General features: G+C 44.0%; 1 protein-coding gene across 4 annotated transcripts in view; it reads right to left on the bottom strand.

Moving 5' to 3' along the window:
* Positions 1-12,909, bottom strand: part of SCG2 (secretogranin II) — a 35,697-nt gene that overhangs the window by 20,540 nt on the left and 2,248 nt on the right. The window contains exon 1 of one of the 4 annotated variants that reach the window (XM_083868871.1): positions 4,442-4,448. The exons of 2 other annotated variants lie outside the window; for them this stretch is intronic. The gene's annotated coding sequence lies outside the window, so the exon portion shown is untranslated. Of the gene's footprint in view, positions 1-928; positions 1,024-4,441; positions 4,449-12,909 lie in introns of those variants that run through there. One more of the 4 variants, XM_083868869.1, reaches the window with a different exon arrangement.

Here is a 12,909-nt window from a genome sequence, read left to right as displayed (position 1 = left end):
GCAGAGAGCTCAGGGCTCTGCTGCTTCAGCCCTGTCCCTCCCCAGCACCAGGAGAGCACTGCTGTGCTGGTTCCTCCCCTGGAGCACACAGCTGACCGCCGGACTGCTCTGTACACAGGCACTGGTGTCAAGGTTTCCCAGGCTGGTCTCTGCTCAGGAACAGCTGCAAGCCCCACTGCAGGATCTCTTACTCAGGACCAAACCACCACAGCTGGCATGATCAGAGCCTGCCAACGGAGGGACAGAGCAGGGTAATAACACATGCTGTCCCCACGGCGTGACAAGCCAGCCAGCTCAGCACAAGACAAATGGCTGCAGCCTCTGACAGGCGCCAACAGGAATCGTATTTCACACAAGGCAAATCCATCCATTCCAGCCAAACGCCGAAACATCCCAGTTTGGAAGCTCCATCTTCTTATTGACAACAGCAAAAGAAAACAGCTCAGATATCAATCACACAAGTTTCTTTTTGCTGTTGGCAAGTTAAGAAAGTGCATTCAAAAAACAGTGAATATTCTGCCAAACAATTCAGAAATATCTGCATTGTTTTGTTCCTCTGTCACAGCATTAATCTCCCTGGAGATCTCTCAGTGGCATGGACTCACTCAAAAAGCAGCAGTGCAAAACCCCACAGGGCACACAGTCAGCTTGTTTGTCACACGGGCTGCTCTCTGGAGCTGAAAGTCTGAAATGCATCAGGATAATGCATTTGGGAAACAAGATCACCAGCAGCCTCTGCATCTGCCTGATAGCAGCACACAGAATAAGGACAAATTAAGAAACACAAGACCTTCATTTGGATTTGCCACAGCAAAGGTTATCTTCGTGCCAACTTGTCACCTGGATTGATTCTAATGCCTTATAAGTCTCTGCTAAGGTCACAGAGTTACCCATCTGCAAACAAAAGAGAACACAATCTCAACATTACCAGGTACAAAATGTTTCTAGCTCAGGTGGGTTTCCCTGTTGATGAAGCAGAGTCACACAGGTGCTGGGAGTGCACACAGGCCCAGGTACATGGTAGCTGCTCTCAGCCCCCACCTTCTCTCAAGTTACCAGAACTGAGGGTCAATAGTTACAGAAAATTATTGCTGCTACTGGAGCTCCTCGAGGGGGAGAGGTGAAACCAAGAGTGTTTCTTGCTCCAGGGGAATTCTTGCCGTTATTACCAACTAAAATCACAGAGAGTGACCATTGCAATTTAAAATCCTCTATCTATGAACTTCTGTTCCCATGGGGGGATTTTTCCACTGCTGCAATGGAACACCATGCTGCTCTACCACTGCTGTTCAGCAGTACGCTGAACACTGGGAGGCCATCCTTCTGAAGACAACACTCCTCAGGACACCCCTCCAGCCTGAGGGCAGGGGGATTCTCACCCAGCACTCTCTGTGGGCTGCAGTCAATGGTCTTTAAAGGGCAAACCCGGGCAGCCCAGCCCACCCAAGGGGCTGTTTCAGAGAGGGGAGGATTGCTCATCTTGCTCTGGCTGCCCACAGCTAAAGCAACTCCACACTTCACATTAAGAGAGCTCAACCTGCATAAGGTGAACACCATTCAAAGTGATTACATTTTGAAAAATATCAACCCAAATGCTGTAACACATTAGTGACACTGTGTGGAAAAATTTCTGCTCTGTAGTATCTGCAAAAGGCAGCACCAGGTAAAACCCAACCCGCCCACTCCACCCACACATTTCTGCTTATCAGCTCATGCTGAATTTCAGGCACCATTCAAACAAGAGAACTGCATTTTTCCAGCCCATCAACATCAAAGATTAATTATATTTTTTATTAAAATTACTGGTTTCAGATTGACATGGCCTTTATGTCTCTGTTGCACTGGAAAGGGATGAGAGGTATTTCCCTAACTGCTGCTGGTACTGAACTCTGCTTCAAGGTACCTCATGCAAGAGTAATGTCCATCCATGAGCTCAGTCTTTAAATTCAGCTGAAATTTTAGAAGTGCCTGAGTTCATATGAGGAAATAGCAGCAGTGACCACCATCAGTCCCAAAATAGTTTTAATCACTTCTTACTCCAACTTTACTGTAATTATATGAGCCTTCCTTTGCAATAATTACACATCATACCAAGGACAAATGGCTTTTGATTTAGTGATCTCCTCCAGTAACTAATGGTAAGATTAAGACAGTCCTTCATTAAACATTAATGATTAATACCTCAATACATCTAATAGCTAAAGATATTAGAATAGTTTCTTCATATTCAATTATTGTCCAGAATGATGGCTCAAGAGGGCTTCCATAGGAATATTGGGAGTTCTGGGAAAGGGTTAATCATCCTTCATGAGTCGCTAAGCAACAGTGTTCTGCTCTTATGGCATGTTTTGCCAGCCAGAGTCTTGCAATGATGCAACCTCTCTGCATCTTATCCAGAGATGCATCTGATCCATCTTTTTATGGCTGAAAACTTGCCTGCCCAAAGAGCAAACCCCTGGGCTGCTCACAGACTTAAATTTAGCTTCTGGTAGGTATTAGTTTTCAGATTGAGTTATAGAATTTAATTTTCTGTTCCAAAACATACATTGTATTTTAATATGAGTTAAATGATGGAAAAGAGGTCTAGCTAAAATGTGGCTGTAGAACTAAGAACAAAGAAGCCCATGTATCCAGCAATATTCAATACACCACTAATAAATCACTTCATGAGACCTGTCAAATGTAACAAATAAAAGCAAACTTGAAAGACTGCAGAAATTCAGAAGCCAGGTTCAGGCTTCAGGAATGGTCTCTTCTCCCTCCTAGAGGGAAAAGAGAGCTACAAGGAGGGTACAGACAGCTTCAAGCAGCTGCACTGGAGCAACCCAAACCACACCAAGACCATGTCAATCATCAGGAATTACTGAGGGCTGGTAACTCATTAATCAGTCTCATTTATTTGTGTTTAGCTGGCAATACATAGCTCATAACCACCTTAATCACAGGGAAGAATGCATCCTATAATGAGCAAGGCCAGAAGACCAGGGACTTGGGGAATACATTTCCAGCCTTTGAAAATTAATTTTCAGGGACTCACTTCTGCACAGACTTGGGGATCATTTAAATTCACACATGAACGTAAAGATTGTTTTGGGCACAGCACATGTAAAACAAGCACTCCTTGTTCAGCCTCAGTCACTTACTATCAGCCAACCTCTGTGAAACAACACAAAACCTCTGTGCTGCCAGCATTCACTAGCAAAAACTACTAATCAGATTTAATGGAGCCAGGTTTTGCTTTGTGTCCTGCTAATTTCCTCATTGCCTTATATAATACAGTAAGACCTGCTTACAGTAATATTCTGGTCTGTGTTTGTTGCAAGGGATGTGACACTGTTTTACACCACAACAACAAAGACTATGAGAGTCAGTAGGCTGAAAATGACTCCTTTGTTTTTGGGATGTGTCTCCCTTTTATACTACTTTACACAGACCAATTTGATTGGTGAAACAAAGGCAAACCTCTTCAATCACATTGGTCAGAGCAGAGGGGCATCAAGAAGTCCCTCCTAGGAAAAGGAACGAATAACATAGGTACAGTTACAAAAACATTTCTCCTGTTTACAGAAAATTCCCTGGGAAAAGAATTTCAGAAAACCAAAACACCCAAAACACTTGAGGCATGGAACCAGGGCTACAGGGATGTATCAATTCACTGGGGCAAGGAAGGTCTCAGCCCAAGCTCCCAGCTGCTGCCACTGGGTCTGTGCAGGAGCTGGACACAACCAGCAGCAGCTCAGGGCTGGGAAGGCAGCCAGCAGCTCTGCAGGTGTTCTGACCCTCCTTGGGTCATTTGACTGATCACTACATCTTAGCAAAGTAAAAAACCCCAAAGCTGTTCTGGACTAACAGTTGGGTTGATAAATGAAAGTATCTGGAGAGGGTCAACAAGTTTCATGACCAGGAATCTTTTACTTGGGAGCAGAAAAGATGTCTATGTAAAGCAGGTCTCTGAATAATGACCTTGCCTTCTGGAAGGTTGCTCCAGGCAGGTTGAGAGATCTCCTTTGGAAACACTGAAACTAAAGACAAGGTCTGTGTGAAGGACTGTTATGCTATATTACCTTGCTATGTAATTAGTGCCTTAGGCAACCAAATCACAAGAAAAAGAATGAAAACTTATGTATTTGAGGAGCTGGGTAGCCTAACTTCACTGAGAAATAAATGATGCATCGAGCTTTATTTAAGTCTCAATGCTGATGCTGGTTTATTTATTCCCATTTTGTAAAGATCTTTAAACAAGTGAGCATTTTTATAAGAATGCTGGGGTATCATGTGTTAAGTTAGTTTTCATCTAAATTTCTTAAAACAGGATGACTTCAATATTGATGAAGAACAAAAAAACCTTTGAGTGAAGAAAGACAAAAAAATCCTTTAAATGCACACAAATGTTTGTTTCAGGAAATTATTTTGTAATTAACTGGTTTTGCTTTTAAAATACCTTGGTCTCTTCCCATGTGTGGATGGATCATGTGAGGAGAGGCTGAGCAGGCTCACACCTAAGACCTCATCATCTTCTGGACTTGCAGCTGGACCAGGGAGACCTGTGGGATGCAGTCAGCACAGGCACTGGGAAACCCGACAGGAAAGACAAATATGTGGGGAGCTGGCAGCATTTCTGGAAGCAGAACCAGCTGATGAAGAAAAGAGCTCAAAGAGCCAGAAGGAAACCCAGGAAAAAGCAGCTGAGGATCTCCCATAGAGGCAGTGTGGAGGTGCTCCTGGTGGTTATTCCCCTCCTGTTCAGACACAGGAGCCCAACGGCACATAAATGTGGCTGGGCACTCAGTCAAGCTGCTTCCTTCACTGTGCACTTGAACTTGGTGCTTGACTTGCAAGGCTGATCATATTTAAAATCCACATCCAAGTCTGTTTCTGCTCTGGAAACTTGCCCAAGCTCTGAAAGAGAAATTCAGGTCTAGCTCAGATGTGAACTCCTTTGAAGTCCTCATGGGTGTATTTCAGTCCATTTTCAGTGATGACCTTCCAGCCAAAGGAAATCTGTACATTTTTAAGCCAGGCTTTCAAACACACTTGCTAAATCTCTATAGTTCATGGTGTTTTGGAGGGGACAACAAGCTCCCATGTCTTTGAGTGAGCTCCCTTCAGTTCACTGAAGTTAGGTAGACTCCAAGTGCCCAGGAATGCAGTCAGACTCTTTCAGGTAGTTCTAGCAGCAGGGATGGACAGTGACTCAGTCAAGAGAAGTGGAAGTGAGTCATGAAGCAGCATTTCCCCTTACTGAGCCAGAGTGTCCTTGCTGAGCCAGGGCCTCTGAACACCAAAGTGATTACATTAGATTTCTGCTGCTTTTTCTGAGAAGAGCTAATGAGATAAAGATGGAGAGATCTGACTGCCCCTCTTGGAAGGCAGAGCGCCCCAGGCCACCAAGGCCACTCTCTCACACAGGAGTAAAACACCCTGCAGCAGGGACCTTCACTGCTGGAGCTGCCTGCTTCTTTGGCAATATGAAAATAGAGCTGGAATGGGCCTCTAAAGGCCCCTTCCAGCACAATAGTATTAGAAACAATTAATTAATATTATCTAAATTACTTCTATAAGACCACAAAATGCATATGGACACTCTGAAAAACAGGAAATCTCAAGTATTGCTCGAATGCATGAAAAAGACGTGCACTCCCCCTACCCCCTCCAGACATGCTGTAACACAGTCAGACAAGAATCTGGGGCAAATTCATCCCCTATATTTTGAAAAAAGCAAGCAAAACTGACATCAGCATGCATTTACTTGGAAACAGCAAAGTAGTCTTTCTGTGTGCCATTAATTCACCTGTACTTTTTCTAGCCTCATAACCCACACTTTCCCCATCAATCTCCTGTTTGAGTATCCAGATCAGATCTGGTTTAGCTCACATTTCCACAGAACTCAACAAACCCTCTCTCTGCTGAGGCAGAGGGCTCAGAATATATCACACTCTTCTCGTGCAGTAGCTCCCAGCCATCTTTCACTGAAAACTTTCCCCTGAGGGGACTGGGCTAACCTGTCACCTGTCATCTTAACTTACTTTAAAGGTTGACTATTGAAGATAAAGTAAAGGAGTTATTCATAATAAGGGCTGACTGATTTTTTGGGAAAAAAATAATAATTTCTTCAGCAGCTCTAAATTCTCGTAACCCCACAATTCATTGCCTATACTTATAGATCCACATATAGCTACATTTGATATTTATGTCTAGTCAGGCTCCATTTAGCCAGGGAAATGCCACTACATGGAAGGAAGCCATCTGTTCCAAAACAATCAGGTTGACCTTATTTTCCAGCAGGCTGGATCTAAATGAAGGGCACGTCTTTGTCTCTCTGAGGAGACAAGGTGCCACACTCTCAAAATTCAGAGCAGCATCACAGGGACACTCAGAACCCTGCCACAAAGTCTGTAAGGATGTGATGGGCAAGATCAGGGTGCGAGAGCAGGGGGTGCAACAGGTATTTCCATCTTCATGAGCATGGGCTGAAGGCAGGATGGATCCTGAGGATTCTGCTCGTGTCTCCTGAGGAGCAGGGAGCAGTTAATCACTGCGCCAGAGTCAGAACTACCCTTCTGCCTTTGGTATCTGTGAGAACAGCTCCTAGCTGATGCATTGGAGTCATCTGATGTGCTGGCTTATATGGGAAACAGAGCCCTCTGGAAATCCCACAGTGCCTGATCAAGGATGGAAGATAAAAGAGAAAGTTATTTCTGACCTTAGAAGAAAAGAAATGCATCCCCTCAGGCACGGGAGAATAGGCACTGCTGTAAAGTTTTAAACTTCTAAAATTTAACTTTTGAAGCTATTCTTTTTCTTATAAAAGAAACAAAGAACAGAACTATCACAATCCCATCTCTGAGTGCTCTGTCAATAATTAATGATGACACACCTAATAACCAGCTCTGGCATTACAAGAACTCCCAAATGCTTTGCTGTGTGAGTAAGGCATTGCCTGCAGCCCTGGGGGGCTGGCAGGTCCAAGGAGCCTTGATGAGTTCTCCCAAGCACAAACTGAGAGGCCAGAAGTGAGTGAACAAATCTGATGATTTGAGCAGCAAACAGTTGTGCCTTTTCCTGCACAAGGCTGTGATCACTGATGAGCACCAAGGCAGGCAGCAGCCAGGCCTGTGCTCAGAGGAGAGTGCTTGAGGGAGGGAATATCCACCCTCCAATGCCACGGGGCTCAGGCTTGGACACTGGCCCAAGAACACGATTTAAGACAAAATCTGCTGGACAATTTCTGGGAACTGTTGACCTGGGCTGGGGAAAGATTCCTGAACTCATCCTTTAATCCCAGTTTGTTTTGGTCCTTTGTGTTAATCTTTCTCTAATTATTATTTTTCCTGATAAACTCACATTTTTGCTGAGTACAGAGAGCAAAAGATTAAATGGCTGGCTGAATCAGTCATTAAAAAAAAAAAAAAAAACAACAACTCAACAATAACAAAAAAGCCTATACTTGCTTTGCAATTATGAGAAAAAAATGTGTCTGGAGAACAGGGAAAATTTTCAAACTTGTTTTTAAACCTTCCAGCCCTTCCCACAGAGAATGCTTCCAGTAATAGAAAAGTCAGAGCAAAGGCCTTCAGCTGTCCTCATCCATAAGGCAAGGACTCCAGGGGAGGGAGCTCAGAGGCTCCCAGGTGCTCAGGGTTACGTGCAGACCCAGGCTTTGGTGTCCCAGAGGATTTCTGGTTGCTGACAGCTTCCCAGTGTTGTAGTACACCTCACATGGCCCTTTTCTCTGGGTGGCTTTTAACAACCTCTTCAGAATTTATTGGTTTCTTGCATCCACATCTTTCCAGAAATCCTTCTCTATTTTTAATATGATATTTGACTACACAATGCATCTGATTTCCCAGGGAACAATAGCTCTTCAGGAGGACCCTTTTTAATGAGCAGCTAAAAAAAAGCATCTTCTGTAGAACCAAGATTTGAGATGAAAAATATTGATTCTCAGAAATGGTATTTGGTTTAGGTTTTAACTGGTGTCCTCCTTTTGATATTGTTTTATTCTCACACTTCGTAAGTGCCTGTTTGCTTTCCCCTATTTTCAGTATTTCTCAATTTTTGCTGGCAGCTCTGCTCTGAGACCTTCATTATTATTACATGTCATATAATGTATGCTCCATCTGCCAGCAACACAATTTGCTTTGATGACACCTTTTCCTCTGCTGTGTAAATAACCACCCTAAGCTCTGATATCCAAAGTGGACTCTATCCCACAGCCCAGGCTCAGTGGCTCATGATGCTGAAGAGTCCAAATTTCACAATATCAGGAGTTATTAGTAAAGCCAGATATACTTATAATGTCAATTATTTATTAGAATCACATCTAAGAGAGACTTTTAATATGTAAGTCTCTCCAGGCCATGAAATTAATAGGAATTTGAACATAGGAATCTCAAAGGCTCAGAAGGCAAACATGAAAAGTTCCAGAAGGGGTGTGCCACAGGACCAAAGTTACAAATCATCCATCCTTGGCTCTGATTTTGAGGGGAACACAGTCACTTGGTTCATGATCTCTGATTGCTTGTGACAGGGTATGTACAGAACCTCTCACTGTTGACTTCTGCAAATTGAGCTCTACCACTGCCAAAATCAATGCAAACTTCATTTCCTTCTGATAACCCCTTCCATGGTTTTGACAAAGCTCCTCCCTCACTCCAGCATGGCAATGATCTGGGAAGCTGCACCCTCATAACTGTAACTGCTCCCCCCATCCTTCTGGCTCTGGTTTCCCCACCCAGGACAGTCAGCTTGCTGCTGGCATCCCATCCCAGATTTCACCATTCCAATGATCCCCCCTTGCTCCCCTCCATAAGATTTCATGTATCCTCTCTGCTGGGCCTTTGCTCTTACCCTGAAATATCTAAATAGCCACCCATTCTCCCACTCCAGCTCAAGGAGCAAGGCCAGCTCTTCTGAAAGGCTCCAGACTGGCCACCATATCTGCAGACTGAGAAGTGGGCTCTGGAAATCATCTCATTACAGAAATGGCAAATCATCAGCTATTGCAGTTCCAGGACAACTCTCTTCCACAGTGATGTTATCTGGTTTCATCTGCCAGGATTTTTTTTATCTATCAAGGATAACTCAGCCCATTGAATAAGCATGTTTTAGGAAGCTGATGATAGGAAGCTGCAGAATTTGGGGCTAATGTGGGTATGGAGGAGCTGATATGATCAGTTACACTTTTTACAAATCAATTCAAGAAAGCAAACCCACAGTAAATTGGCCACAGTGCTGAAAGATGAAAAAACACAGTTTTCAACAAATCGTTTCTAAGTTTCTCCTTCAACAGCTGTAGTTAATTAGGTTCTGCCTACAAATCCGTGGGCTTTCACAGGTCCATGAGAACAATGCCCAAAGACAGAAAGGTTCATCAGACTCAAATGGTTTTGGTGTGTGGGCTTTCCTTCTCATTACTTGTCTGACAGGCAGAACAACTTTCTGTCACATTGTACAGGTAATTAAAGTCGATGTTTGTAAGCAATCCTACGCTCCCCATGGTCCCACCAATCCAACTGCATAAGCAAAGCTAGACCTAATATTTTGCCAAGACCAAGCGTCATCCTTCTGTTCTAAGGTAGTTTCAACTGACCACTTAAGGGATGGGATTATTTGGGGAGTAAAACTGCCCATCTTATTCTACCTCTGAGTAAAAGGCAGCAGCTCTTGTCCAAGACATTTAAAACTAGAGAGGAAGAGTTCAGCAGTGAATAATTCAATATTTAGGAATTTATCCAGTTTTGACCTTGTCTGAAATAAAACTCCTACTCACCCAAAACAGAATCTAATTAATTCTTTGATCATGACAACTGAAGTTTAAAGCTTATCACAATGAGTGCAACATTTTTTTGTCATGGTACCAATTTAGCAGCAGCTCTACATGATCCAGTCACCCCAGAAGATGTTTATGAAGAGAAGAACTATCAGTGAACAAACCTGGACAACTCTGCTTTCTTCAAGAATACACAACTTTAGGCTATGAGATACACACAGAAGCCAAGCCTTCCAGTAAAATCCATGTCTTGCCCTATCAAGGTCATTTGCTTCCCCAAGAACTCTCTTCTACAAAACATAAATATGGTTGAAGTGGTTGTGGCAAGTGAGATGTAGATGATGGTCAGAACTATATTAGATAACCTTTACATGAAATTGTTAAGTCATGGCTATGCTTGACTGACACCAACGACTATCCAAAAGCTATTTACAGTGTTATCAACAAATCAGTGAGATCGTTGACCACTTCTCTCACTTCACAATACCTGGATTCTAGCAGATCCAGGTAAAGCAACTGCGTCTTCATAATGAAAACAGAAATTTAATTATTCACAAGCATTCCCCTTGAGCTTTCTCTGGGCTTTTTGTGAATGATTAACAGAGCAGCTGCTCCAGACAGCACTCTCAATCCCTGCTTGCTGGCCTGTTAACAGCAGTGACTCATCAGCACATGACGTCAAAGCCTCCTCTCCTCTGAAATGGCAGGAAGGAGGTTTCATTAAAAAGATAAAAAAAGGTATCAACATAACAGCCTGAACTTCCTCCCAAACACAGGGGTTTGGTCAGGGGTCATCTCTGCTGCTGCCTGAGGAGCTGCACCTTGTGTATGCACCCACTGCACCTTCGAAGGGGAAACTTTTCTGTTGAGTACCAACACCATACTTCTTCAGGCACACTGATCTATCAGATACTGACTGAAAAATGAAAACAAACCTCCCAGCCTTAGGCCTGCTGGTAAGCCCTGCTTGTGCAGCCCACAGGAACCTCCCTGCTCAGCAGAGCTCGTCAGGGTGGTGAGCACACACCCTGCCCTGGCCCTCCCCATGCTCACAGCAAGGTGGGAAGGCTTCCATGAAACGCTGACACAACCTAAAGCAGCTGTTCATCAGTCCTTGAAATGCCCAAATGATGCTGCCCAGTAACACCTGATAAGGGTGCCCAAACAGACAGGAAGAGAAACATCAACAAGTCAGGTGCTACCAAACTCCAGACCTTCTGTCCTTGCTAAGGTCATGTGAAATGTGAAGACATGAAAAAAAATCATACATGAACACAACCCTGAATTTGTGAAACAAACAAGAACTGAGAGCCATAAAAGTTAAAAGCAGAAGAAGCAACGTAGAAAGGGGCTATTTCTATGTAGTTAAAACTTGGATTTTTATTTGAGGCTGCAAGTCCTGTTAGATGGACCACAGCATTTTACCCAGAAAACCTGCAAAGGGATGGAGAGGAGAACAAGCTGGGTAACTTGAGACTTAGCTCTTACATGGGATTAATTACTTACATCTGTGATATGTATTTTCTCTGCTAACTTTAGGCAGCACAGCCAAGCCCCAGCCTGCTCTGAGCCCAGGCAGCAGTTCTCACTCCTCAGCTGGGAGTGGCAGTGGCAGGGGATATATTTAGCTCCCATCCTGGCTGCCTGGAGGGCAGCATCACTTACAGCTCCTGAATCCTGACCTCCCCAGCACGGTGTTGGAAGCAGAAATACTGCAGAAATACTCTTCATCACAGTCAGTCAATCAGGGACAAAGTGGAGGTTTGGAAAGTGCATGGGGCAATGTGTGGCTGCCCATACACACAGGATTTGTGCCAGACCTGGAAAATACTGCCGGAGCATGGCTGTGCTCCCACCTGAGCTCCTTTCCCCCTCACCTACTCAGGCTACAGCCACAGTATGAAAGGCAAGGATGACTGAAATGATAGACCAAACAGAAAAGGTGCAGAAAAAACTGTTACACACAGGCCAAGGGTTGCCATGACACCAGCCTCTGCCCAACACAATTTTCTATTTAAAAATAATCAACAAAATCAACACCATCTTTCTGTCACTTTGGTGTGGAATTGGTTTCCTGACTGACCTTTTGGTTCTGTTAGCATTCTTAGCCTTGGCTTAGTTTAACTGCTTTTCTGTGGGGGTCTCTGTTTACCTGCATTCCAAATCAGTTTTCTCAAACACAGCTGCAGCAGAGATGGAAAGTTCACAGCAAAATGCCCTCTGGGTGTCTGAGTTAACTCTGGACAACAAACATGCTAAAATGTGAGTAAAAATATTCTTCTTGCTCATCTTTCTAGAATTGATTAGCAGTGAAGTTTTAACAGTTTTCCATATGGCTCTTAATGACATATATGGACCCTATATAACATTCCAGTTTGGAAAAGCTCCAAGCTGCCATCTGATCTAGTAGCAGAAACACCCTACGCAAAGCATCACAAACGGCAAAATTCACCTGAGCTACATCGAGCTCTGCAGTTACTCAAGGAGGAGAAACAGGAAATACAACACCAGAAATGTGGTCATTCCTCAAACAAGGCCTTCCAACAGACTCTGCATTCTTGGCAGAAGCACAAACAGAAAGGAGATGAGGGAAAGGTTGTGGAAGTGCCATCAGCAGGAGCTGAGGGCTAAGCAGAACACGGCTCCTGGGCTCCACTGCTCTGCTGTCCCTGGAAAGACAGAGCCTTGCCTTCCCTCTGTGAAAGTCAGTTCAAAATGAGTAGAGAAAGGAAGAGACAGGAGGTGAAGGAGAGTTTATGCAAGACTACACATCAACACATCAGGAAAAGGAAAGGAAGGAAAACTAGAAAGAAAAAACTGGAGAAAACAGGAGAAAGGTTTCAAAAAAAAAAAAAAAAAAAAAAAAAAAAGTGGTAAAATGAATGGGGGCAGCAGCGATGCAGAAAAGTGTGGATGAATTAAAAGCTGTGGATAACGCCACCAAAAGTATTGCCCTCCAAATGGTGTGCAGGCTGCACCTGAAGGCCCTGCTTCTAAATCTTCCCCCTTGCAACAGCCTCTCCTTGCCGTGGACTGTCTGACACTGTCTGCCCTCTCCTGCAGGGATGCTGGAAGCAGGGCAGTCTGCCTCTGCTCCCACCACCTGCTACCGGGGACCTCTGAATGCTCTTGGCTGC

This window comes from Zosterops lateralis (genome assembly GCF_965231275.1).
Source record: "Zosterops lateralis genome assembly, chromosome: 10".
Taxonomy (NCBI): domain Eukaryota; kingdom Metazoa; phylum Chordata; class Aves; order Passeriformes; family Zosteropidae; genus Zosterops; species Zosterops lateralis.
The sequence above is the reverse complement of the archived record's forward strand: the minus strand, read 5'-3'. Positions and strand labels throughout refer to the sequence as shown.